At 32.7% G+C, this 27,547-nt stretch overlaps 1 pseudogene; it reads right to left on the bottom strand.

Moving 5' to 3' along the window:
* Positions 1 to 141: 141 nt before the first annotated feature.
* Positions 142 to 27,547, bottom strand: LOC127736835 (tubulin delta chain-like; annotated as a pseudogene).

Below are 27,547 nucleotides of genomic sequence, written 5' to 3' on the forward strand. Positions count from 1 at the left end.
ATTTTTAGGCTCTCTTTTTTACAAACCAAAAAAACATTTAAAAACCACAGTGCACATAAAAACGACAGAAACTTTGTCATATACGCCTATATAGAATGTTTAAAAAAAAAACACAAATAACATAAATACATAAGACACACATTTGTTTTGATGATTATGAATATTAAAATCATAAATTTTATTTATATTTCATGAAAATGCACTTTTATAATTCTGTATAATGTCTTCAACAACATCAAATGCTTCTTCAAAATCCTCCTGAAAAAGATAAAAATCAAATCTTAAAAATTTACACTGTTCTGCTATTTCATATTTTAGCTTTGAATGTTGAATTCAAAATGCATTTAAGGATGTACTTAGGTGAGGTTTAGGAATTTGTGTCAGATCTTCGGACTCCTTGGTATTCTTCCTTCAATACTGGGTAAAATATTTTGCCCCATAACACCCATTTTTCTTTTCAAATAAGACTTCAATAGCTCTGAAAAGGTCATTTACCAAAAATTAAGCAGATTCTAGATTTCTTTTCTTTCGATTTGAGACCCAAATAATACCAATGCAAATATAAGGTAAAAGTCCGAGTCAGCCTTTTCCCGCAATTTTTTAAAACTCAAATATCTTGAAAGGAAATCCATAACCTTTCAATATTTTTAGCTTATTTTGTTCCTTTACTTAATGCTCTTCTGACTTATAGTATCAATTCTAAATTCTAGATTTTTTCAATTTCACCTAAGTACATCCTTAAGTGTGTTCATAGATATAAGAATGTGGTATGAGTGAAATGAGACAACTCTCAAGCCAAGTCATAATTTCAAAAAGTGAACCATTATAGGTCAAAGTATGGTCTTCAACACGGAGCCTTGACTCACATCGAACAGCAAGCTATAAAGGGCCCAAAAAATAGTGTAAAACCATTCAAACGGGAAAACCAAGGGTCTTATCTATAAATAAGAAATGAGCAACATTTATGAACCACATCAACTAACGACAACCACTGAATATCAGGTTCCTTACTTAGGACAGGTGCAAACAAATGCAGTGGGTTTAAACGTTTTAAAAGGTACCAACATTCACCCTTACCTGAAACAATAGTGTAACATCACTATAAAATATCAATAGAAATGGTATAACTCAATCAAAAGACATATGAAAACAAACAAGTGAATATACACTGAACGGTATTAGATCTATGACACAATGTAAATACAAAATCAATAAGGGGTGAGATAATAAACAATTTCAGAAAGTCAACCATATATCCTTGAACAAAATGCCGCCATATACATGATATAATGATGTTAACCTTGAACAAAATGCCGCCAAATAGAATACATGTTATATACACAGGTAAATGAAAATAATTTTGTTTGCTGCTTAAAATTATTTCAGACCAGGATTTCAAAAGCAATTACTTCATTATTCTTTGTTTTTCCTTGACATCGATGATTAGCTGAATATCTGTTACCATTGATTAAATATTTAGACATTAGATTTGATTTTTGATTTTTTTGCGTTTTAACACGTTTTTAGCACCGCTATGGGGCTATTTTGTGACGGCCATTTTTTATTTGTGGAGGAAGCCGTAGTGCCTGGAGAAAACCACTGACCTTAAATAGGGAAGCTGACAATCATAGCCAATTAAGATTGGAGTCTAGTGCACCAGTTCCAACTCACAACCTCAGTGTTGACTGGCTAGTGATTACAGTAGTTACTACTTATAACACTCGGCCACCTAGGTCCCTTTTAGACATTAGACATGTGTTAATCCACTATTGTAACTTTTTGTCATATAGCTCAACACAAGTTTCCATACTAAAACATCTATTGGTTTCAAATATTTGACTTTGAGCATTCCTGATGAAAGTGAGATCATAAAAACACTTTCTCCCTGCGTTGAAGACACATTGGTGGCCTTGGCTGTTATCTGCCATTTGGTCGGGTTGTTGTCTCTTTGGCATATTCCCCATTTCCATTCTCAGTTTTACTTTGAACTGATACAATTAATAAACTACTATTTATAGAATAACTAATTGAAAAATTCAATGAGGGAAAAATATTCAACGAGTGCATAGATGCCAACCTCCTTTTGACACAATCAGTAACAATCTATCAAATTTTCAGTAATTTTGAAAACTTTTCAGTTATCATTCAAAAACGTGCATTTACCAAAAAAATTACTGACAAATGGTTGCAAAGTGATGTGCAATAACATGTTTCGTTAAACATGTTATCTGTAGTATGTATTCCATTCATTAGTTGTTCATAATTGATTTTTTTTCTTGTTTTCAATAGATATCTTGGTTGATATGTGTGTACCATTGTTTATTGGAATTTGTTTACTGGCATGTCCTTTCAATTTATATAGTTTTGTATGTTCCTTGATTTTTAGTACATCTATATCAATGACAATACTTGGGTGTTGGAAGTATTTTTTTTTAAAAGAATAGTAAAACACCATCCTACTTACATTGGTTACTCTGTCTAAACACCATCCTATTTTCTTTGGTTACTCTGTCTAAACACCATCCTACTTACATTGGTTACTCCATCTAAACACCATCTTACTTACATTGGTTACTCCATCTAAACACTATCCTACTTACATTGGTTACTCTGTCTAAACACCATCCTACTTACATTGGTTACTCTGTCTAAACACAATCCTATTTACATTGGTTACTCTGTCTAAACACCATCCTACTTACATTGGTTACTCCATCTAAACACCATCCTATTTACATTGGTTACTCTGTCTAAACACCATCCTACTTACATTGGTTACTCCAACTAAACAGCATCCTACTTACATTGGTTACTCCATCTAAACACCATCCTACTTACATTGGTTACTCCATCTAAACAGCATCCTATTTACATTGGTTACTCTGTTTAAACACTATCCTATTTACATTGGTTATTCCATCTAAACACCATCTTACTTACATTGGTTACTCCATCTAAACACCATCCTACTTACATTGGTTACTCCTTCTAAACACTATCCTACTTACATTGGTTACTCCATCTAAACACTATCCTACTTACATTGGTTACTCCGTATTTGTTGTACCAATGGAGATAAGCTTTTGCAGCAAATTTGACCCTTGACCTTTCATAGACTGTCTCGAGGTATTCTACTATTGACTCTGAATTTGATGCTACTGTTATCGAAGCTGTGTCTTTTGGTCCAATACTGTTGGTCTTGGCTGAAACAATAAATTATTGAAGATATAAGATAAATTTTTTACTGACACATAATGTATGTACTTCTCTCATTCTTAAAAATACTTTCCTGAACAGTTGATTCATTTTTGTTTAATACCTAATTAACATGGTTTCCTATAAAAAGACAAGAACATTTGTTGTTTATTTCTGAATTGCAGTTTATTCTTTTTGTGTTTTCTTTCAAAAGACACCTTAAATTTCAGTGTACTGTGGATTCATTATTATTCCTTGGAAACCAATTTTCATTGATTTTGTGGGTACAGGGGAACCACGAAATTAAATGTTCAAAGAATGACATATTTTCTATAAGATAGTACGCAGAGCTCGGCATAATCACAAAATTAAATATCCACGGACATCCAAGTTTTCCTTAATCCACAAAAATGGTACCCACGAAAATAAATGAATCCACGGTAACTGTTTTGTCAAAAATGTTTAATGGATAAATGATGTATGTTTTCCATTATAAGTCAACACAAGAATTGGAGTACCCGGTTAAGTCTTTTGACATAGATGACTTTATGATATCAAAAGACTAAAATAGTTCAATTAATTACTATATTTTAATTGAACCGGTGAAAGTATATAATGTTAAACAAGTTTGTAAGACAGTTATCAATCATACTGTTTAAATTGTCTTTTTTACATGACATGTATTTTTTTGGACTAAATAATTTTGTGGGCTTTTATTTTGATGTTTCTCATTAGATACAATACTTTTTTTATTCTCTCATGGGTAAAACTTTTAAACTGCTTGACAAGCTGTGAGATTAAAATAAAAATAAAAATTTGACCTATAATTGTTTATTTTCTACACATTGTGACCTGGATGAAGTGTTGTCTCATTGGCACTCATACCACATCTTCTTATATCTATATTCTTTTTCACATATATACCAGTCCAGATATCTATAGGGAATGGATTCCAGCTGACAGTGTTGAAAGATTTACGGAACTTTTTCTCCACTTTTTTTTTTTTGTCATCTGAGGATAAAATGTCTCTGTACTGTCACCTCGTGCTATCACTACATTACCTATACTACCAAACTGATGATTTATAAGGAAAATATATGTTCCTCTCCGCTTGAATCCATTAAATAATATACAGTAAAATTTGTTTTAACAGACCACCCAAGGGAGAGTAAAAGTGGTCTCATAAGAATGCACATAATTGGTGAATTTGGGGCCTGTTATAGCTGACTATGCGGTATGGGCTTGCACATTGTTGAAGGCCGTACAGTGACCTAAAGTTGTAAACTTTTGTGTTATTTGGTCTAGTGGAGAGTTGTCTCATTGGCAATCATACCACATCTTCTATTTTATGTGTCCTTCATTTTTGTTTTCTTTAATTTTTTTAGGCATTTCACTTACACTTTATATTTTGTTCTCTATTCTTTAAATTTCGGCACTATCAATCAAATAGTCAGCTTTTTTAGTTTTCTGCCTATTTTACTGTATTCCCCTCTTTTTTTTTTGCTATTATTCTCTTTTCTGTAAACCTAATTGTGAACTTGATATTAATTATATATAAGGATACTACATTTCCTTTGCTATCGTGCCGTCTAATGCCTTGACTCATCTGTTTCTGTAATCCTGCCCAAGACAGCTTACTGTAATAAATAAAATTGTAATGTATGTTTGGTTAGTATACACCCTCATCTGTTTCTGTAATCCTGCCCAAGACAGCTTACTGTAATAGCAAAAATATAACATGTATAGTGTGTATTTCTATGTTGTGATGTTACACTATTGTTTCAGATAAGGGTGAAGGTTTGGTACCATTAAAACGTTTAAACCCGCTGCAATTGTTTGCACCTGTCCTAAGTCAGGAATCTGATGTTCAGTAATTGTCGTTTGTTTATGTGGTTTATAAGTGTTTCTCGTTTTAATTAGATTAGACCGTTAGTTTTCGCGTTTGAATGGTTTTACACTAGTAATTTTTTGGGGCCCTTATAGCTTGCTGTACAGTGTGAGCCAAGGCTCTGTGTTGACAACCATACCTTGAACTATAATGGTTTACTTTTATAGATTGTGACTTGGATAGAGAGTTGTCTCATTGGCACTCATACCACATCTTCCTATATCTACACGTTTGATTAGTATACATACATCTCCCATAATTTGGAACACCACTATATGTGAAGCTTAAACTACTAAATAAAGATCCTTTTGCAATAATTTTAGACATCCTTTGATTGACCAAAAATAATTTTCTTCAACTGTTATCACATCACATTTATTCAGTCCAGAGGATGCCTTTATAAACTGTAAATTTAAAAATTAATGCGAGGTTCTTATCATTGCAAATAATGTGACTGAGTGAGAATCACAATAATAAGAACTCACATTTTGATATCAGATACATATATTTGCATGCAGATTATCCTAAACTTGTAGCACAAATAATCTTGCATTTGTGTCCCTACTTTAAAAATCACACCAATAAATGCACTCATTAATTTCTCAATTTACAGTACATTTTTGACTTAATTAACTTGCCTCTTAGCTATATGATGGAGCTGTACAAATACATGGTCTAACTTACCTCTTAGCTATATGATGGACCTGTACAAATTTATTTGCAGGCAGTGGACAAACAGATCTTATCATCTCCCAAGGTTCCATACCAATACTTGGCCCACTACAAAATATAAATATAAAGGTATACTGTGAAAGTACCTTAATTCGTGGGTATCAATTTTCGTGGTTTGAGCAAAAGTTACATATTTGTGGGTTTTTAAATTCGTGGATTTTAGTTTTCTGAAAGAAAAAAAATCGAGTGAAGAATTGAAGCCATCAGAAACGAAGATTCTTTATAATAACCATATGTTGTTTCATAATAATTTGTGGACATTTCAAAGTAAGGTGTTCATGTTCACTTACTGGGACGTCTTTAAAAACTGACAACATTTAACAAATTTGAAATAAAATAACTGCTTTCATCTGTGATTACAAAATGTCCTGATTGAAGGAAATTTGCTAAGTAAACATTTGAATTGTTGCACACGTGTAATCAGAAGTGATGACACTAATTAACTAGAGATCGAGTGATCAACAGATTAAAGACCATCAAAGGTGTTAATTGGGTCATAAACATGTCACTTAAAAAAAACAGCTAATTAAACATATGCTATAAATGTACCTTGAATTGTAAAATTAATTCTGATCAAAAGCAAGCCCAGCATGAAATTATTACTTTCTACATGAGAAGTATTATGATATAAAATGAACACTTCATCATAGCATATCATCACCGGCAATCTGACTTTCATCGATCAAAAATATTTTTATACGTTTAAAGATTGTATTTTGTACAGTTTAAAGATTAAATATATATGATAGGGTATAATTCTGCCTGCAGTTGTAGTTCATAGTGCATTTGACGATATTCGATTTTCTCTAGATTTTATGGCATGCCCGTATCCATGTAGTCAAACCATGTTTTGATTTGGACAACATTTATTATATTTCGTTGGACACTTAAATTCGTGGATAAAGTCAACCACGAAAACCAAGAAAATTAGTTCCCCGCGAATAAAACTACTTTCACAGTATACAAAAACGTTACTCATACATTGATTAACTCCTCTTAAGCTTGTAACCTCTACAGTCTAGATACATAGTTTATCATATGTTACAGGAAGTAAGTTATAACAAAACTAGAGGCTCTCAAGAGCCTGTGTCGCTCACCTGACTCTACTTGGGTTTTTGAAATCATATAAAAGAAGATAAAAATCATAACAGATACTTAAATAATGATTGAGGCCAAATTTGGTTTAATATTGGCCCCATACTTTATAAATTATGGTGGCCATCTTGAACAGTAAATCAGCAACAAAGTAGTAACACTTCATCAGCACCTCATTATAAGGAACATTTATGACATAGTAATTAGTTTCAAATTGATTGCAAGCAGTGGTTCTCTTAAAGAAGACATTTGTATGTATTTCCCACAGGGTCCGATGTTAACCTAAGTCTCCTGCTGGCGGCCATCTTGGATGATGGATCAACAACAAAGTAACAACACTTGGTCAGCACCTCATAAGGAACATTCATGCTTTGTTTGGTTTCATTCCATTCAGTGGTTCTCTAAAAGAAGACATTTGTATGTATTTCCCATAGGGTCCTATGTTAAACTAAGTCCTCCGCTGACGGCCATCTTGGAAGATGGATCGGCTACAAAGTAACAACACTTGGTCAGCACCTCATAAGGAACATTCATGCTTTGTTTGGTTTCATTCCATTCAGTGGTTCTCTAAAAGAAGACATTTGTATGTATTTCCCTTAGGATCCTATGTTAAACTAAGTCCTCTGTTGGCGGCCATCTTGGATGATGGATCGGCTAAAAAGTAACAAAACATGGTCAACAACTCATAAGGAACATTCATGCCATGTTTGGTTTCATTCCATTCAGTAGTTCTCTAGAAGAAGTTCAATATGTAAAAAGTTAACGACGACGACGGACGATGGACGCCAAGTGATGAGAAAAGCTCAGGTGAGCTCAAAAAGCCAAAAAAATAATCTGCTTTTATGTCATTATACAATAGGCAATTCAAATTGTTGTAGGAGTTACTATATTAAAGCTTTTTTTAAACATAGTGGGACAATATATGCATTTTTTATGGTTTCATGTCAGAGTTGGTACACAATTCTAAAGTAATGGGAGACAATTTAAAACTTTTTTGGTGTGAGGGGAGATCATTTAAAACTCTTTGATGAAACCCATGACTGTTTAATTTATACACATACCTGTCAACCTATGACAATGAAAATGCAGGTCATGACCTGCATTGAAGAAGGAAATCTCAGGTCATAACGCGTACGAACATTTTCGAGCTGAATTTCAGTATTAAGGTGACATCTTTCTTATAATCTAAATCAAACATTTTCCAAAACATGTTCACAAAGTTAAGTAATTCAAATTGTTTGTGAAACAATGTCGATATACACATATTATTTACAACATAAAGCTTAAGGTAATTGGTGTTCATTAACAGTGTGTTTGACACCAAAGCTGTCAAGTGAAGCCATGCACTTAATGGGTCATTTAATCTGACAGTTTACACATCTAGTTGAACTTCCTGTCTATGGAAGAATTACGAAAATGTGCCGGTATTTCAAAAGAGATGAGTCTGATAGTCCAAATAATTATGACGTCTTGAAAGGCTATTATATTTTTTCTTTGACACCTTACATTGACAGAAGGCGTCAAAGCAAAAATTTAAAATAGCCTTCCAAGACGTCATAATTATTTGGACTACGAGTCTGAAGGCTCCCGAATCCGGGTGAAAACGGGTCATTTTCGGAATTCTCAGGTTATTTAACAACCCGGTGGGTGTCCCGGGTGACTTCTCAGATTTGTAAAAATCACGGGTCATACCCGCAGGATACGGGTCAGTTGACATGTATGTTATACATTATTGTCATTTAACATGTTAAGGGTTGAAAGTTTTTAAATGGAAACTTGCTGTTTACCCAATTTTTCATGTAAGGGGAGTTGATTTAAAAAAAATTTAGTGGAAGCAGTGATTATTTTCATAGGTTTCTACAGACTGTGTTTACCTCTTTTTATGTTTTAGGAGACATGGTGTAAGAGGTGACCCTTCATATCTGAATTTAAACTTGTGTCCCAAAGTTAATCAACATTTTTCAGGAAAGATGTTATAATTTTATTGTAGATTTGAGAAAATACTTTAAACACCTTATTATGGGTCAGATAACAAGGGTCAATCAAATCTTTTTAAAAACTTTTTGTAAAAGGAATCAAATCTTTTATGAGGAGGGACAACATTTTTTTTATCATTTTTAGTGCCAGGGAATACAATCAACATTTTTTTTTTTAATTAGTGTAAACATGTGAACATGTTTTTAGACTATTTACATCCTTTAACATAAGGGAAAGCAATCTATTCCTTGTTTGTGAAAGAACTGACAGTATATAGCTTGTTTTTAATGGGTTATTATTTGCTACACATTTTTACATAAGGGAAGAACGCATCAAACCTGCTTTTTTATATAAGGGAAGAATGCATCAAACCTGAAAGTGTAAGCATATGACTATGTCGTATAGATTTGGAGTAGAAACTATGTATGCCCCTTAGTATACATGAGGGGACTATTCTCAAGAATTTGTGTTTATTGTGATTTTGTTATACTGTATTATGTAAGGTGAAATGAAATAAATCTCTATGGTGAAAACTGTTTATTTTTTAATCTTTAAAGAAGGTACAATAAACAAAAAAAACATGTGAGTAAGGGGAGACAATTCAAGCTATTTTTCATGTCAACATTTTACAAATTCTTTTCTACTTAGACAACGAATCCAATCTTTTGGTACTTCACCAAATTAACATTAGGTAGTTGTAAATATACTGAAATTAAAGTGTTTGTTTATATAAATATGTAAAAAAGTGATATTCAAACAATCTTAATGTAAAAGGGGAGATAATCTAACCTTTTTGGTGTCATGGTATCTGTGGGCAGGAATACTCCACCTAGAGCAGAGGCTATAGAGGTGTTAATGGCATCAACAGAAACATTTTTACTTTATGTAAGTGGAGACAATCTAACCTTGTTGGTGTTTGTGGATATTTAGGCAGATATATCCTAAATATCATGAATATAGCAGAGGTGTTCATGGCATCAAAAGAAACATTTTTTTCTTGATGTTAGGGGATCGATACAATCTAACCTTTTTAGAAATACCCAAAACACAGTGGAGTAAGGTGTTCATGGCATCTAAAAATACTTTTTGTTTTATATAAGGGGATGATCTAACCTTTTTGGTGTCATGGTATCTGTGGGCAGGAATACTCAACCTAGAGCAGAAACTTTAAAAGTGTTCATGGCATCAAAAGAAACATGGTCAATTTATGTAAGGGGAGATAATCAAACCTTTTTGGTGTCATGGTATCTGTTGGTAGGATTACTCCACCTAGAGCAGAAGCTATAGATGTGTTCATGGCATCAAAAGATACATGGTCATTTTATATAAGGGGAGATAACCTAACCTTTTTGGTGTAATGGTATCTGTAGGCAGGAATACTCCACCTAGAGCAGATCCTATAGAGGTGTTCATGGCATCAAAAGAAACATGGTCACTCTACATAAGGGGAGATAATCTAACCTTTTTTGTGTCAGGTATCTGTTGGCAGGAATACTCCACCTAGAGCAGATGCTATAGAGGTGTTCATGGCATCAAAAGAAACATGGTCACTCTATATAAGGGGAGATAATCTAACCTTTTTGGTGTCATGGTATCTGTTGGCAGGAATATTCCACCTAAAGCAGAGGCTATAGAGGTGTTCATGGCATCAAAAGAAACACTTTCCATCTTTCTCTGCAGTTTTCCAAGAACATCATCGTTATAAGTCAGAACAACACAGTCAGTATTCCTGAAATAGAATTGTCTTTATAAATATATTTCTGAAATAAAAATTGCATTTGTTAAAGATCATTAAGCTTACTAAATATCCATAGTTTTGCTGTAATTTTTTGATAAAATATTTAGGAACAGTTGAAAAAATATATATTAAAATGTAGGAAACAAAGAAACTGCCAATAAACAAAAAACAAAAAATAACACCAGTTTATATCAGTTAAATGGGGCATTAATAAATAATAATATTGATTTATAATAGACCTTAACAGCAATATGTTTTTTTAATTTTTCATTTTATCAACAAATGACATAATAAATACACTGATGAAGATGAAGATGAAACCACATAATTATGGTCACAAAAAGAATCTATGTTTTAAAACTGTTAATTTTTTTGTGCATTCAAATTTTGGAATTTCTAGAACCAAATCTATTCCAAGGTTTCGTTTTTTTGTTTCTAAATTTCCTTTAAGATCAGATTCAGTTAAACACAAAATTTCCAACATTATAGTATTTGTAATTTTACCTTTGAAGGTATGACAGTGTTAGCAAAGCATTATAGTTCTGTAAAGGACTTTCTCCTGTCAAACATGGTGCCACAGTACAGGAAATCAGATGGTTCATGGGATATTCCTCCCTCATGGCCTCACACAGACGAGATCCTAATCCTACAAAATATACAAGTCTATGTTCTGTTCTGTGTTAGAATGATGCTACACAGTACAAGATATCAGATGGTTCATGGGATATTCCTCCCTCATGGCCTCGCACAGACGAGATCCTAATCCTACAAATCATATAAGTCTATGTTAGGTTCTGTTTAGGAATGATGCTGCACAGAACAGGAAACAGGGGCTTCATGGGATATTCCTCGCTCATGGCCTCACAAAGGCTAGATTCTTATACTACAAATACAATAGTCTATGTAAGGTTCTGTTTAGGAATGATCCCCACAGAACAGGAAATTAGATTGTTCATTGGATATTCCTACCTCATGGCCTCACAAAGACGAGATCCTAATCCTACAAATACACAAGTCTATGTAAGGTTCTGTTTAGGAATGATCCCCACAGAACAGAAAATAAGATTGTTCTTTGGATATTCCTACCTCATGGCCTCACAAAGACAACTCCTAATTCCATAAAATATACAAATATATGTAAGGTTCTATTTGGGAATGATCCCAACGGTACAGTAAATCAAATTTTTCATTGAATATTCCTCCATCATGGTCTCACACAGACAAGATCCTAATCCTAAAAATATACAAATGTATGTATGGTTCTGTTTGGTTAAGATCCCCACGGTACAGGAATAATAATTGGACTGCCTCTATTCTAAGAATATATAGATTTTTATAAAGTTGTGCTTGATATTTCCACAAATCAAAAAAAGACAACAAAAATAACATCACAAGGCAGTGTGATTGGTTTGGGCTGTCTCCTTTTGTCCTAATATTGTTCATCATGAAATATATGGTCAAATGATAATGAAAAAAAAACCAGTTGTGAAATATATGTTGCTGAAACGTTTCATTGTTTTAATAAAGTATGGACTTCAATGTTCAAGTAATTGCCCATGTAGATTATTTAAAAAAAAACAAGTGTTTTATTTTAAAGTAGATATATCATTATGCAGATTATAATTTTACAAGCCAGTTTCAGCCAAAAATCAATCCCATCATTGATGAAACTTGGAATTGGGAAAAAATTACATTCAAAGGACATGTACAAGGGGAGATAACAAAATGTTGTGGCTTCATTTACATGAGAGGTAGTACCTACAATGTACATACATACAAATACCAACCTGAACCTGTACCACCTGTCAAACTGTGCATCATAATACAACCACTGTACATGTCACATCTGTAAAAAAATAAACAAACTTCTTGAGAAACAAGGTAATTTCGACATACTGTATATGCGCCTAATTACTTACTGTTGCAGATTTTGTTGACCTCTAAAAGGTCTTTGAATTTTCTGTGTTGTTGGGTTATATTGAAATATTGATGTAAATAATTATACATAAATTAATCAAAGAGTAAATACTGTAGATTAATTCATTTTCGTGAGCACCACTTTTCTTGGATTGAAAAATTTAATGTTAGCGTAAAATTGATTTCATGGTTTTGTCAGTCAGCTTCCAAGCCTCTAAAAATATGAGTTCGTCTTTACCCACAAATTCCACTAAAATGTAAATCCCACGCAAAAAAATTAATAATTAAAAACCAATTGTTCAGAGAACAATTGAAGGTCTTTCCACTTCTAACGATTTATTTTGATATGAAAATATGAAAATTTGGTTTAAAATGTCATTTCCAGTGTCAAATGATGCTGATTCCAAAAATATATGGTTTCTTCACACTTTTGTATGAAATAAGTCTAAAATGTAGCTACTTCCGGTTTACACAAGGTCATTTCAGGTTTGCCTTTTCAAAGTCATATGGCTTGTAACTTAAAGCTCATATGGCTTTATAATGCATAAATATGAATTTAAAGCAAAGGTCAAAATCTAGAATGTCAAATTTACCTTTGACCTTGACCCCAATTTCAAGGTCATAAACCAAGAACACTTAATCAAAAGACCCTAGGTCTTTAATATGTATGGTTAATGAGTTATATCACTATACGCATAGTTCTACATATAAGAGGGGCAAAAACTCCCATTTAATGTATATGCACCCTTTCAACTAAAATTCAGGAGTTACGACATGTTGTAAATGACAATTTAATAAAAACTTGTTGTCGATATTTTGTACGGTTTATGAAAAGAAGTGAGAATAAGCCAAAATTTAGAATTTGACCTTGACCTTTGACCTTGACCTAATTTTGTTTTTTTTGGAACAAGGACCTCAAATCTGAAAACCTTATGTCTCTATCACTTATGGTTTACCAATTAGAAATGCAAATCACTTATATCAAATGCATAAGGGGAAATAACTTTCATATGGAGTTTCCGGAATGCTTCAATGTAAACCAAACTCAACATTCTGAAGATATAGGGAGCAATTTGGTAAAATAAATTTGTCGTAATCTTTTAAGGTTGCGAAGGAGTAGCACACACAAGAAAAACAGTGTTCAGGGAGATAACTCTTACAAAATAAATTATTCAATTAAGCAGTATCATTTTCAAAAGCGTATAAACTGTTTGATATCACATACCAAAAATCTAAGCGACATCTTTTGAAAGTACAAAACAGCAAAAGAAAAAAATTAAGCGGAAGAAAAAAAAAATTAAAAACCAATTGTTCAAAGAACAATTGAAGGTCTTTCCACCAGCAAAGATGTGTTTTGATATGAAAATATTAAAAATTCGGTTTAAAATGTCATTTCTAGCGTCAACAGATAGCTTACTGTACGCTGATTCTCAAAATATATGGTTTCTATACAATTTTTTCTTAAATAAGGGAGATAATTTTGTTACTTCCGGTTTTAAAAATGTCACTTCCAGTATTATTTGATAGTTTACATGACACTGATTCCAAAAATATCTGGTTCTATATACTTTTACATGAAATAAGTACAAAATATAAATAGCTACTTCCGGTTTACACAAGGTCACTTCCGGTTGGCTTTTTCAAGGTCAAATGGCTTGCAACCTAATGCAAAAAGTCCTATAACTTTATCATGTATACATATGAGGTAAAAGCAAAGGTCAAAATCTGGAACGTCAAATTTGCCTATTACCTTGAGCTCAATTTCAAGGTCATAAACCTAAGACCTCAAATCAAAAGACCCTAGGTCTTAATAGTATATGGTAAATGAGTTATATCACCATGTGCATAATTTTAAATACAAGATGGGATAAAACTCCAATTTGATGTTAGCATACCCTTTCAACCAAAATGTATGTGTTTATGTCATGTCACAAGTTACAATTTAGTAAAAAATATGTTGTCGATATCTTATGCAGTTTTTAAAAAGAAGTGAAAATAACCCAAATTCAAAATTTAGAAAATAACTTTGACCTTTGACCTTGACCTTATTTTCTTTTTTTTGGACCTAGGACCTCAAATCAAAAGACCCTAAGTCTCTATCACTTATGGTTTACCAGTTACAAATGCATATCACTTATATCAAATGCATAAGGGGAAATAACTCTCATATGGAGTCTCCGGAGCGCTTCGGTCCAAACCTATCTCAACATCCTGAGGATATAACGAGCAAATTGGTGAAATAATTTTGTTGTAATCTTTAACAGTTGCGACTGAGTAGCAAACACAAGAAAAACAGTGTTCAGGGAGATAACTCTAACAAGAAAGCGTGTTCAGTTTAATAGGGTCAGTTTCAAAAGTGCATAAACTGTTCGATATCATATACCAAATATCAAAGCGACATCTTGCGAAACAACCAAACAGCGAATGAAAAAAAAATTAGGCCCAAGGTGTTGGCAACATATTTGCCTTAATTGCTTTTTTTTTATAGTTTTTTTACTTGTGTTTGGAATTCAGAATTAAGTCAGTTATTAAGACCTTGTTTTACAGTGCAATACTTGTCAGTTGGGCTTTAGGGCTGTATAACATGTATAAAGGACCATTACTTATGTATTTAGGTGTACTGTGTGGATGCTATCAAATTCAAAATGACACACATCTTTTTTTATCAATGCAACATAAAAAGTTACTATAAATTGAAAAATTATTCAGCATTCCATCTCAGATCAAAAGACAAAAATCAACATTTCAATTATAGCAATACTACATGTATTGTTATCACATTTTCCTCAATAAAAATATTGTTATACCTCTCAATTTCTTTCCTGACTTGGTTGGCAGTATCGTCTAGTATGTGATCTTCTCCACTCTTCTTGAGTCCATGGTAACCTATAAATCATGCAAGGAAACCTTTGTGAGTCTTTCTAGGGAAAAAAATGTGTTGCTGATCATCCCCAAATAATACATGATGTATAATCAAATATCGCAAAGTCCATGTTTGTAGTGGAATCAACCAGAGAAAATTCAGACCAAAAATTAAATGGCACTGGCTACGGTTACATGGAAATGTAACAATAATAAAATAGAGGCTCTAAAGAGCCTGTGTCGCTCATCTTGGTCTATGTGCATATTTAACAAAGGACACAGATGGATTCATGACAAAATTGTGTTTTGGTGATGGTGATGTGTTTGTAGATCTTACTTTACTGAACATTCTTGCTCCTTTTTACTATTATCTCTATCTATAATGAACTTGGCCCAGTAGTTACAGTGGAAAATATTTTGTAAAAATTTACAAAAATTTACAAAATTTATGAAAATTGTAAAAAAATTGACTATAAAGGGCAATAACTCTTTAAGGAGTCAATTGACAATTTTTGTCATGTTGACTTATTTGTAGATCTTACTTTGCTGTACATTATTGCTGTTTATAGTTTATCTCTATCTATAATAATATTCAAGATAATAACCAAAAGCTGCAAAATTTTCTTAAAATTATCAATTAAAGGGCAGCAACCCAACAATGTGTTGCCTGATTGGTCTGAAAATTTCAGAGCAGATAGATCTTGACCTAATGAACAATTTTATCCCCGTCAGATTTGCTCTTAATGCTTTGGTTTCAGAGATATGAGCCAAAAATTGCATTTTACCCTATGTACTATTTTTTAGCCATGTCGGCCATCTTGGTTCGCGGGCGTCATCGGACGGACACATTTTTTAAACTAGATACCCTAATGATGATGGTGGACAAGTTTGGTTAATTTTGTCTTAGTAGTTTCAGAGGAGAAGATTTTTGTAAAAGATTACAAAAATTTACGAAAAATGGTTAAAAATTGACTATAAAGGGCAATAACTCCTTAAGGGGTCAACTGACCATTTTGGTCAAGCTGACTTATTTGTAGATCTTACTTTGCTGAACATTATTGCTTTTTACAGTTTATCTCTATCTATAATAATATTCAAGATCACCAAAAACGGCAAAATACCTTAAAATTAGCAATTCAGGGGCAGCAACCCAACAACGGGTTGTCCGATTCATCTGAAAATTTCAGGGCAGATAGATCTTGACCTGATAAACAATTTTACCCCAGTTAGATTTGCTCTAAAAGCTTGGGTTTCAGAGATATAAGCCAAAATCTACATTTTACCCTTATGTTCTATTTTTAGCCATGGCGGCCATCTTGGTTGGTTGGCCTGGTCACCGGACACATTTTTTAAACTAGTTCCCCAATGATGATTGTGGCCAAGTTTGGTTAAATTTGGCCAAGTAGTTTCAGAGGAGAAGATTTTTGTAAAAGTTAACCGACGACGGACGACGGACGCCAAGTGATGAGAAAAGCTCACCTGGCCCAAAGGGCCAGGTGAGCCAAAAATAATTGTTACATTGGAGGCTAATTGCCGGAATTACATGGTTGGGTAAGAATCCGATTAATTACGAATGTAACAATAATATAACCATAGACACAATTATTATTGTTACATTCATAATTAATCAGATTCTTACCCAACCCTGCATTCCAGCAAATTGGTCTCAAATGTAACAATAATCTTTTTATTACTGTTACATTTCCATGTAACTGTAGCCAGTGCCAAATTAAATAGCAGATGTACATGTACACTTTCATGTCCTGCAAAGGAATTAATATAAATTTGGTGGAATTCATTTCAACAGTTTTGTGTCTGCTATTATTCAACTATCACACAAATAAATGCAAGCAAATATTTTTGAATTTACATACATGTACAGTAATTTAAAGAGTGATTTAATAGAGGGAGACAACTATTGCATTGTCATGATGATATATATATATACCTAATGCCCAATTTGTTCCTCTTCCTCTCTTTCCAGATACAATATTTCCATCTCTGAAAAAAAAAAAATATTTATAAGCCTTGACAAAGTCAGGAACCCCAGACCATCAGTGGCAATATCTTCCCTAGAACACTTTGAAGGATCAGGGTTGACTGAAAGGATAGTGTTCATGAATTGTGATGGAGATGGCTTATATAAAGTACAGTCAAACCTGCTTTAGATCACCTGTATTAAGTAAAAACCTGTATTATAAGACCATAAATTTTAGATCCCTCTGTAGTACATTGAACCTGTATTAAAAGACCACCTGTCTGATTTAAGATACCACTTTTTTGTTCTCCCTTAAGTTCTCTCTTAAAACAGGTTTCACTGTACTAGTAAATTTCAAGTTATAAAGGATGGGGCCATTGACAAAGTCAGGAACCCTAGACCATCAGTGGCAATATCTTCCCTAAGAGCATTTTAAAGAATCAGGATCGACTGAAAGGATAGTGGTCATGACTTTTGATGGACAGTATGGCTTATATAGAGTACTAGTAAATTTCAAGTTATAAAGGATGGGGGTCTAAATCAAAGCATGATGGTACCACCGATATGTAAATTAGTAGTTGTTGCTGTATATCGTTTTTCTTTTCTAGGTATATCAGGCTGTAAGTATTATCGTATGAATTGTTTTACATTTGTTATGTTAGGCCTTTTATAGCTTGCTATGCAGTTGTGGGTTTTGCTCATGAAGGTTGTATTGTGACCTAGCTATAATTGCTGCTTTTATGTCATTTGGTCTCTGGTGGAAAGTTGTCTCATTTGGGGCAATATGCGCAATTGTTTCTACATACGCGGTAATGGTAACGTTTCTTCTCTAGCTCAGTCCATATCGTAAACTTGGATATGTACGATGGCTGGTTTCGAAGCTGAGACATTTTCACATATGTGGTTAAATTTTTGGGGTACGAAGTGTAATTCATTTCTCCTCATGGTAAAAAATCCCTTTTCGCACACAATAATTTCTTTGAAAATTTAATACTTTGAAAACATTTAATAACTCCATAGTTTTTACATATTTATTCTATGGTCCTCTACTTTCCAGATCAACACAAATGGTTAAGCTCAGTCATTTGTTAAAAATTGAAACATGTCCAATATCACTACACAGAGATTTTTTGTTTACACACAACTTTTGTGTTCCTCAATTGGAGGTGCATTAGGGATATTGACCCATTTGCAATTATACCACATCTAATTTTTATAGTGTCTTGTTCTTTTGCCATGTTTTAATTATTGTGAAACTTGTGTTAAGATCAAGGTGTCCTAAATATAAAAAAAAAATTAAAACTTTAATTTAAAATTCGCGATAATAAATTATCTCCCCTTAGACAGTATTTGTGTTTATTGATCAACAATCACAATAATAAATGCAAGCAAACATTTCTAAATTTCTAGTCCTTCATTTTTGTACTTATTTATGTTCATTTACTCACCTGATTTTGAGACCTTTACAAGCCTTTTGTACAACTTTTGGCTCACTATCTACATGTACAGATCTTTGTTTTCCATCAGGGTGTATAAAAGTGTGTCTGAAATAGCAAAAAAAAAGAAGACTTAGGTGATGGTAAAACAAAAAGACAAATGAATTAGCACAGCCTCACTCCTTTTATCTCAATGCATGCATGAGTGATTTCATAAAAAAAGTTAGGTGAATGTAAAAACAAAATTCTTAATATTGGTGAAAAATATTTCAAGAAATATCCAACAGAACTCATACATGTAAAATAAGATAAGATACATGTACCATTTGAGGTGTGCCCAGATCTACTTTGATTTCAAAATGGTGTCCACCATTAAGTAATTTTCCCAGATATATCACTTCTGGAAAGTATTAAACACAAAACTCAGTGAAATTTGGTAAACCCGTATTTTCAGATAATATAAATGGAATTTCGGGACAATAAAATTTAATAGAGTTTGAAATGTTATAGGTGTAATACCACCATTGATTTTCCCCTATTAGTCTTTGTTAAATTTGCACTTTTCAAAAAATTGTGCAGAATTTATCTTTGTTTCAAATAAAGAAATACTTGGCATGAGTAAAGTTTTATCCTGTCCAGTACTATAGAAAAAATTTCACATAACATTTCATTGCATATAAGAAAATAACCATCACTGGAAGTTCACCAATTAAATTTTCCCCCTTTTTTAACCTGTGTACAAGCTTTAGTAACCATGTAACCTCAAGTTTCCAAAATATTCTATAGAAACCCCAAATAAAGAAATAATGGTGCTTTGAAATACCCAAGATATATGTTTATGACTCAGAAATGTTTTACTGCAATGAAATGTAGGATCAATTACCTACAACTGTCAAATTCAAGGGAATATTTTTTTTCGACCTATTTTCGTATGCAACCGGATGTGACGTACTATGATTTGGTGGTATTACACCTAAAGAAGACTTTTTTGTTAAATAAACTGAATGTGACTTTTTCCCTTTGTAATACTGGTTATTTCAAGCATTCCTGTCAAGTTTTGTCATAATCAGTTCAATAGTTTGAGAAAAATTTAGTATAATGTAAGACGACATCTACAGCGATTCGAGCAAAATTTCTTCGAAAAATTCAAACCAAGCCGCATCATGATAGAATATAGTGTGAACCAATAAATGATCAAATATTTATCTCATCTGCCTACAAACAGTTGAATATGATACAAAAGATTACTTTAGGATGATAAATACTACTAATGGACCTCTTTGTCATCCTTAGAAGGTCTCTTTTGGTCCATTTATACCTCTCATTTCCTCAAAATTTCTACTTTTTAGGCCAATAAATAAAAATTTTGGGGTAACTTTCACTCATTTATGATAGAAATGTTATTATAAATGATTAATTGAAGTTTTCAAGCTGAATGAACTATCCGTATAAAAGTTTACTGCCTCCAAGGAGGTTTCAATAAGTCCTTACGTAAAACTAAAATTTACGCCGCGTTCCAGAGAGGGACATAAAAAACTTCTCTTTTGGTGAATAATTTGTTGTTACTGCTTTAAAAATAATTTCATTTACTTAAAACTATATATTTATTAAAGTATTTCTTAGGAAAAATTTTCTAGTATAGCAGAATATAAGAAATAAGGAGAAAAAGCTTCCCAAGACTCTAAGTATGGCTTGTTCTGTCAACTAATATTCATGGTAAAGTCCTATTTCAAGGAAATTTTCTCATAAAATGTATTTTGGAGACTCAATCCACTCAGAATATTTCATTATTTGTAATATTTCACTTAAATAGCAAGAAATTTTAACACATGAGAGTACTCACAAGGTCAAAGGTGCATGTACAGCTTCCCATATTAGGTGTAATACCACCATTGATTTTCCCCTATTAGTCTTTGTTAAATTTGCACTTTTCAAAAAATTGTGCAGAATTTATCTTTGTTTCAAATAAAGAAATACTTGGCATGAGTAAAGTTTTATCCTGTCCAGTACTATAGAAAAAATTTCACATAACATTTCATTGCATATAAGAAAATAACCATCACTGGAAGTTCACCAATTAAATTTTCCCCCTTTTTTAACCTGTGTACAAGCTTTAGTAACCATGTAACCTCAAGTTTCCAAAATATTCTATAGAAACCCCAAATAAAGAAATAATGGTGCTTTGAAATACCCAAGATATATGTTTATGACTCAGAAATGTTTTACTGCAATGAAATGTAGGATCAATTACCTACAACTGTCAAATTCAAGGGAATATTTTTTTTCGACCTATTTTCGTATGCAACCGGATGTGACGTACTATGATTTGGTGGTATTACACCTAAAGAAGACTTTTTTGTTAAATAAACTGAATGTGACTTTTTCCCTTTGTAATACTGGTTATTTCAAGCATTCCTGTCAAGTTTTGTCATAATCAGTTCAATAGTTTGAGAAAAATTTAGTATAATGTAAGACGACATCTACAGCGATTCGAGCAAAATTTCTTCGAAAAATTCAAACCAAGCCGCATCATGATAGAATATAGTGTGAACCAATAAATGATCAAATATTTATCTCATCTGCCTACAAACAGTTGAATATGATACAAAAGATTACTTTAGGATGATAAATACTACTAATGGACCTCTTTGTCATCCTTAGAAGGTCTCTTTTGGTCCATTTATACCTCTCATTTCCTCAAAATTTCTACTTTTTAGGCCAATAAATAAAAATTTTGGGGTAACTTTCACTCATTTATGATAGAAATGTTATTATAAATGATTAATTGAAGTTTTCAAGCTGAATGAACTATCCGTATAAAAGTTTACTGCCTCCAAGGAGGTTTCAATAAGTCCTTACGTAAAACTAAAATTTACGCCGCGTTCCAGAGAGGGACATAAAAAACTTCTCTTTTGGTGAATAATTTGTTGTTACTGCTTTAAAAATAATTTCATTTACTTAAAACTATATATTTATTAAAGTATTTCTTAGGAAAAATTTTCTAGTATAGCAGAATATAAGAAATAAGGAGAAAAAGCTTCCCAAGACTCTAAGTATGGCTTGTTCTGTCAACTAATATTCATGGTAAAGTCCTATTTCAAGGAAATGTTCTCATAAAATGTATTTTGGAGACTCAATCCACTCAGAATATTTCATTATTTGTAATATTTCACTTAAATAGCAAGAAATTTTAACACATGAGAGTACTCACAAGGTCAAAGGTGCATGTACAGCTTCCCATATTAGGTGTAATACCACCATTGATTTTCCCCTATTAGTCTTTGTTAAATTTGCACTTTTCAAAAAATTGTGCAGAATTTATCTTTGTTTCAAATAAAGAAATACTTGGCATGAGTAAAGTTTTATCCTGTCCAGTACTATAGAAAAAATTTCACATAACATTTCATTGCATATAAGAAAATAACCATCACTGGAAGTTCACCAATTAAATTTTCCCCCTTTTTTAACCTGTGTACAAGCTTTAGTAACCATGTAACCTCAAGTTTCCAAAATATTCTATAGAAACCCCAAATAAAGAAATAATGGTGCTTTGAAATACCCAAGATATATGTTTATGACTCAGAAATGTTTTACTGCAATGAAAAGTAGGATCAATTACCTACAACTGTCAAATTCAAGGGAATATTTTTTTTCGACCTATTTTCGTATGCAACCGGATGTGACGTACTATGATTTGGTGGTATTACACCTAAAGAAGACTTTTTTGTTAAATAAACTGAATGTGACTTTTTCCCTTTGTAATACTGGTTATTTCAAGCATTCCTGTCAAGTTTTGTCATAATCAGTTCAATAGTTTGAGAAAAATTTAGTATAATGTAAGACGACATCTACAGCGATTCGAGCAAAATTTCTTCGAAAAATTCAAACCAAGCCGCATCATGATAGAATATAGTGTGAACCAATAAATGATCAAATATTTATCTCATCTGCCTACAAACAGTTGAATATGATACAAAAGATTACTTTAGGATGATAAATACTACTAATGGACCTCTTTGTCATCCTTAGAAGGTCTCTTTTGGTCCATTTATACCTCTCATTTCCTCAAAATTTCTACTTTTTAGGCCAATAAATAAAAATTTTGGGGTAACTTTCACTCATTTATGATAGAAATGTTATTATAAATGATTAATTGAAGTTTTCAAGCTGAATGAACTATCCGTATAAAAGTTTACTGCCTCCAAGGAGGTTTCAATAAGTCCTTACGTAAAACTAAAATTTACGCCGCGTTCCAGAGAGGGACATAAAAAACTTCTCTTTTGGTGAATAATTTGTTGTTACTGCTTTAAAAATAATTTCATTTACTTAAAACTATATATTTATTAAAGTATTTCTTAGGAAAATTTTTCTAGTATAGCAGAATATAAGAAATAAGGAGAAAAAGCTTCCCAAGACTCTAAGTATGGCTTGTTCTGTCAACTAATATTCATGGTAAAGTCCTATTTCAAGGAAATTTTCTCATAAAATGTATTTTGGAGACTCAATCCACTCAGAATATTTCATTATTTGTAATATTTCACTTAAATAGCAAGAAATTTTAACACATGAGAGTACTCACAAGGTCAAAGGTGCATGTACAGCTTCCCATATTAGGTGTAATACCACCATTGATTTTCCCCTATTAGTCTTTGTTAAATTTGCACTTTTCAAAAAATTGTGCAGAATTTATCTTTGTTTCAAATAAAGAAATACTTGGCATGAGTAAAGTTTTATCCTGTCCAGTACTATAGAAAAAATTTCACATAACATTTCATTGCATATAAGAAAATAACCATCACTGGAAGTTCACCAATTAAATTTTCCCCCTTTTTTAACCTGTGTACAAGCTTTAGTAACCATGTAACCTCAAGTTTCCAAAATATTCTATAGAAACCCCAAATAAAGAAATAATGGTGCTTTGAAATACCCAAGATATATGTTTATGACTCAGAAATGTTTTACTGCAATGAAATGTAGGATCAATTACCTACAACCGTCAAATTCAAGGGAATATTTTTTTTCGACCTATTTTCGTATGCAACCGGATGTGACGTACTATGATTTGGTGGTATTACACCTAAAATCTCTGGAAGTGAAGAATTTTGGACTGAGTGTGTCCAAATAATGATGATGTCTTGAAAGGCTGTTTTATTTTTTTGCTTTGACGCCTTCCTGTTGCAGGAAAAAGCAAATAAAAAAAAAATCTTTTCAAGACATCATAATCATGATAATTATTTGGACTATCGACAGGAAGGCTTTAAAAAAAGCCTTTCAAGACGTGATAATTAATTTAGTATGACTAATTATAAGAGCCTGCCAATTGCTACCAACAGGCTTTATGTAATAGTAATACGATATTAAAATATTAAACCCTCTTGCTGCCAGAGGTACACATGTGCCCACATGGACGACACATACATGTTTAAACTTATGCAAGCTTCTCATCATTTAAACCTGTCAAATAAAAGACTGAAAATTAAACACTGCAATATTTTTCTTCAATAACTCTAAAAACAAGGAAATATTTGAATCTGGAATAATTTTGAATTCTGGAAAATTGATTAGAAATGTATGATAAAAACTAACCCAACTAAATAGGGTTAGCCATGCATGCATGGCTAAGGTTAATTTTACTTTCACTATCATTTCAGTATGAACTAACTAACCCACCTTAGCCATGCGCGCATGGCTAACCCTATTTAGTTGGGTTAGTTTTCATCATATATTTCTCATCACTTTTCCAGAATTCAAAATTATTCCAGATTCAAATAATTCCTTGTTTAAACTGTAATGGTCATTAGGGCATGATGTCATTAAAAGAATGAAGTCATTGCTGGATTTGTAACGTCAACAACAAAGAGATGTCGTATTTTCTGGCACACGAAATGCAATCTTTAACTAGAGGCTCTCAAGAGCCTGTGTCACTCACCTGATTCTACTTTGGTTTTGGAAATCATGTAAAAATAGATTAAAATCATAACAGATACCCTAATAATGAGTGAGGCCAAATTTGGTTTAATATTGGTCCTGTAATTTAATAGTAAAATCCTGGTGGCCATCTTGAACAGTAAAACAGCAACAAAGTAGCAACATTTCATCAGCACCTCATAAGAAACATTTATGCCATGTTTTGGTTTCATTCCATTCAGTGCACCTCTAGAAGAAGCATTTGTATGTATTTCCCATAGGGTCTTATGTTAAAGGAAGTCCCCCCATTGGCGGCCATCATGGATGAAGGATCAGCTTCAAAGTAACAAAACTTAGTCAGCACCTCATAAGGAACATTCTTGCCATGTTTGGTTTCAATCCATTCAGTATGTGGTTCTCTAAAAGAAGACATTTGTATGTATTGTCCATAGGGTCCTTTGTTAAACAGTGTCCCCATCTGGCGGCCATCATGGATGCAGGATCAGCTTCAAAGTAACAACACTTGGTCAGCACCTCATAAGGAACATTCATGCCATTTTTGGTTTCATTCCATTCAGTGGTTCTCTAAAAGAAGACATTTGTATGTATTTCCCATAGGGTCCTATGTTGAACTAAGTCCCCCGCTGGCGGCCATCTTGGATGATGGATCCGCTACAAAGTAACAACACTTGGTCAGTTCCTCATAAGGAACATTCATGCCATGTTTGGTTTCATTCCATTCAGTGGTTCTCTAGTAGAAGTTCAAAATGTAAAAAGTTAACGACGACGACGGACGCCAAGTGATGAGAAAAGCTCACTTGGCCCTTCGGGCCAGGTGAGCTTATAAAAACTTCTGGCAGCAAGAGGGTTAAATTAATAGTATCTTTTCCCACTTTGTAAATAACCTTGTAAATAAACCCATACTGCATACATGTCATGCATGTTGTCTTGAACATTGGAGTTCATGTCTAAATAAAATTTACTTACTTACTTACTTACATGTGGGAGTGCTTCGAAATATACATACAGGGAAAAAAATTAACGGTCGCCCAGTTGCCCATGGCAATATGAAGCGATCAAATACCTATTCGGATTTGGCTTCAAGAAAGCCAAGAAAGTCAGAGAAGATGACAATATCATGTTATGAAATAATATCAGTCAAATAAAAGAAAGTATATTGTTAAGAATCTGGAAAACAGTACCTTTTGTAGTTCCTTTTTCAAAGCCCACGTGGTGTCCAGAGAAGGTCAAAAACGAAAGTAGAATATTGTCGACCACAAATAAATAACATTAGTTCAAATTGATTTTAGTTTCCTACTTACTGAACAGTTTACACAAAATAGAAAACCAGAGGAAATATCAATTTTATGACAGTGCTTTTGAAATACGTGTACAAGTCTTTTGAGAGAAAAAAAGGGGGTCATCTGTTTACAAATGCACGTAGTTACGCAAAATAAATCGACCAAGATATTTAATAAATAGATTATTATAGAAATAAAATTAAATATTTCATCTATCATCTACATGTATTCAAGGACAGAGAATTATTTAGTTGTCTTAAATAGATATGTAAAAAAAAAATTGGTACACTGGGCATGAAGATTCCCATTTTGTAAATATTTTTTTATTAAAGGAGTAGGTCCAGTAAGACCCCTTTTTGGCCCCAAAATATAGCAGTTTTACAAAATTGTAAAATGTAAACTTTTAGCTATTTATTGGAAAGTAGAATACGTCTGTTACATAAATATGGGCTGTTTTTGACCATACAATGCACATGTATCGGATACTAGCATCATTAAGTCATGCTAAATTACTAAAATCTTCACAATTTTAGCATTTGGGTTAATTTTTAGACGGTTTCCGTCTTAAATGGAAGTGGCCGCATTTGTGTTCATTCTTAATATTTACATGTAAGTTGTATTTGATGATAATACATAACATATATAAAGGTTGAGGATGAACACGGATGCGGCCACTTTCATTTTAGACAAAAACCATCTGAAAAGTGACATATTATGGCATATTTGATAGATTTTTAATATTTAAGCTTGAATTTGAGCGTCTTTATTGACTAAACCAGTTCAAATCTTTCACTCAATCTAATCGAATTTACTAAAGTAGACACTTAAGTGTTTAAAAAGTGTCTAAAATCTTTCATCAGATGAACCTTAAGTTTAAGGCCAAAATCGGCCCTTACCGGACCTACTCCTTTGATTGAAGTAAACAACAAAAATAAGACAAAACTTACATTTTCCCAAGCCTCTAAATCACCTCCAGGTACACATGGTACATGTATGCTCAAAATGCAGGGTTTTGAGTCTAAAATTTCAAAATTTTCTGGGGGGGGGGGTTTCATGCGGTGATAGTGAAATAATGTGGGCTACTAACTTTTTGTCTTGGCTAACTGATTTTCAAGTCTTGTAGCCCAGCTGGCTACTGGCCTAAAAAAGTTAATTTTGACCCCGGACATAACCCAGTGCATGGAGTGTCATACTGTTTACATGTACAGAAAGGAAGTATCTTACATAGTATATAAGGATTAATTAATATGAGAATAGTGTCTGTATTATCCCGTCCATGTGTAACAAACAGTTTGTCAAAGAATAGTTGATATTTTTTGTGTACCCCTCATGAACAGCTTTGTCTTGTGATGTTTTCTTCCAGAAAGCCTTTCCTATTTGGTTTCCGCATTGACCGACATGTAGAAATACTGCAGACATCTTCAGTTAAAATCGTCATTGTTCATAACATTGCCGTTGTCTAGCAAAACAGACTGTACATTTAAATGAACAATGATGAGAACAGATCAAAAACATCTCAAT

The sequence above is a fragment of the Mytilus californianus genome, unplaced genomic scaffold (genome assembly GCF_021869535.1).
Source record: "Mytilus californianus isolate M0D057914Y unplaced genomic scaffold, xbMytCali1.0.p SCAF_38, whole genome shotgun sequence".
Classification (NCBI taxonomy): Eukaryota; Metazoa; Mollusca; class Bivalvia; order Mytilida; family Mytilidae; genus Mytilus; species Mytilus californianus.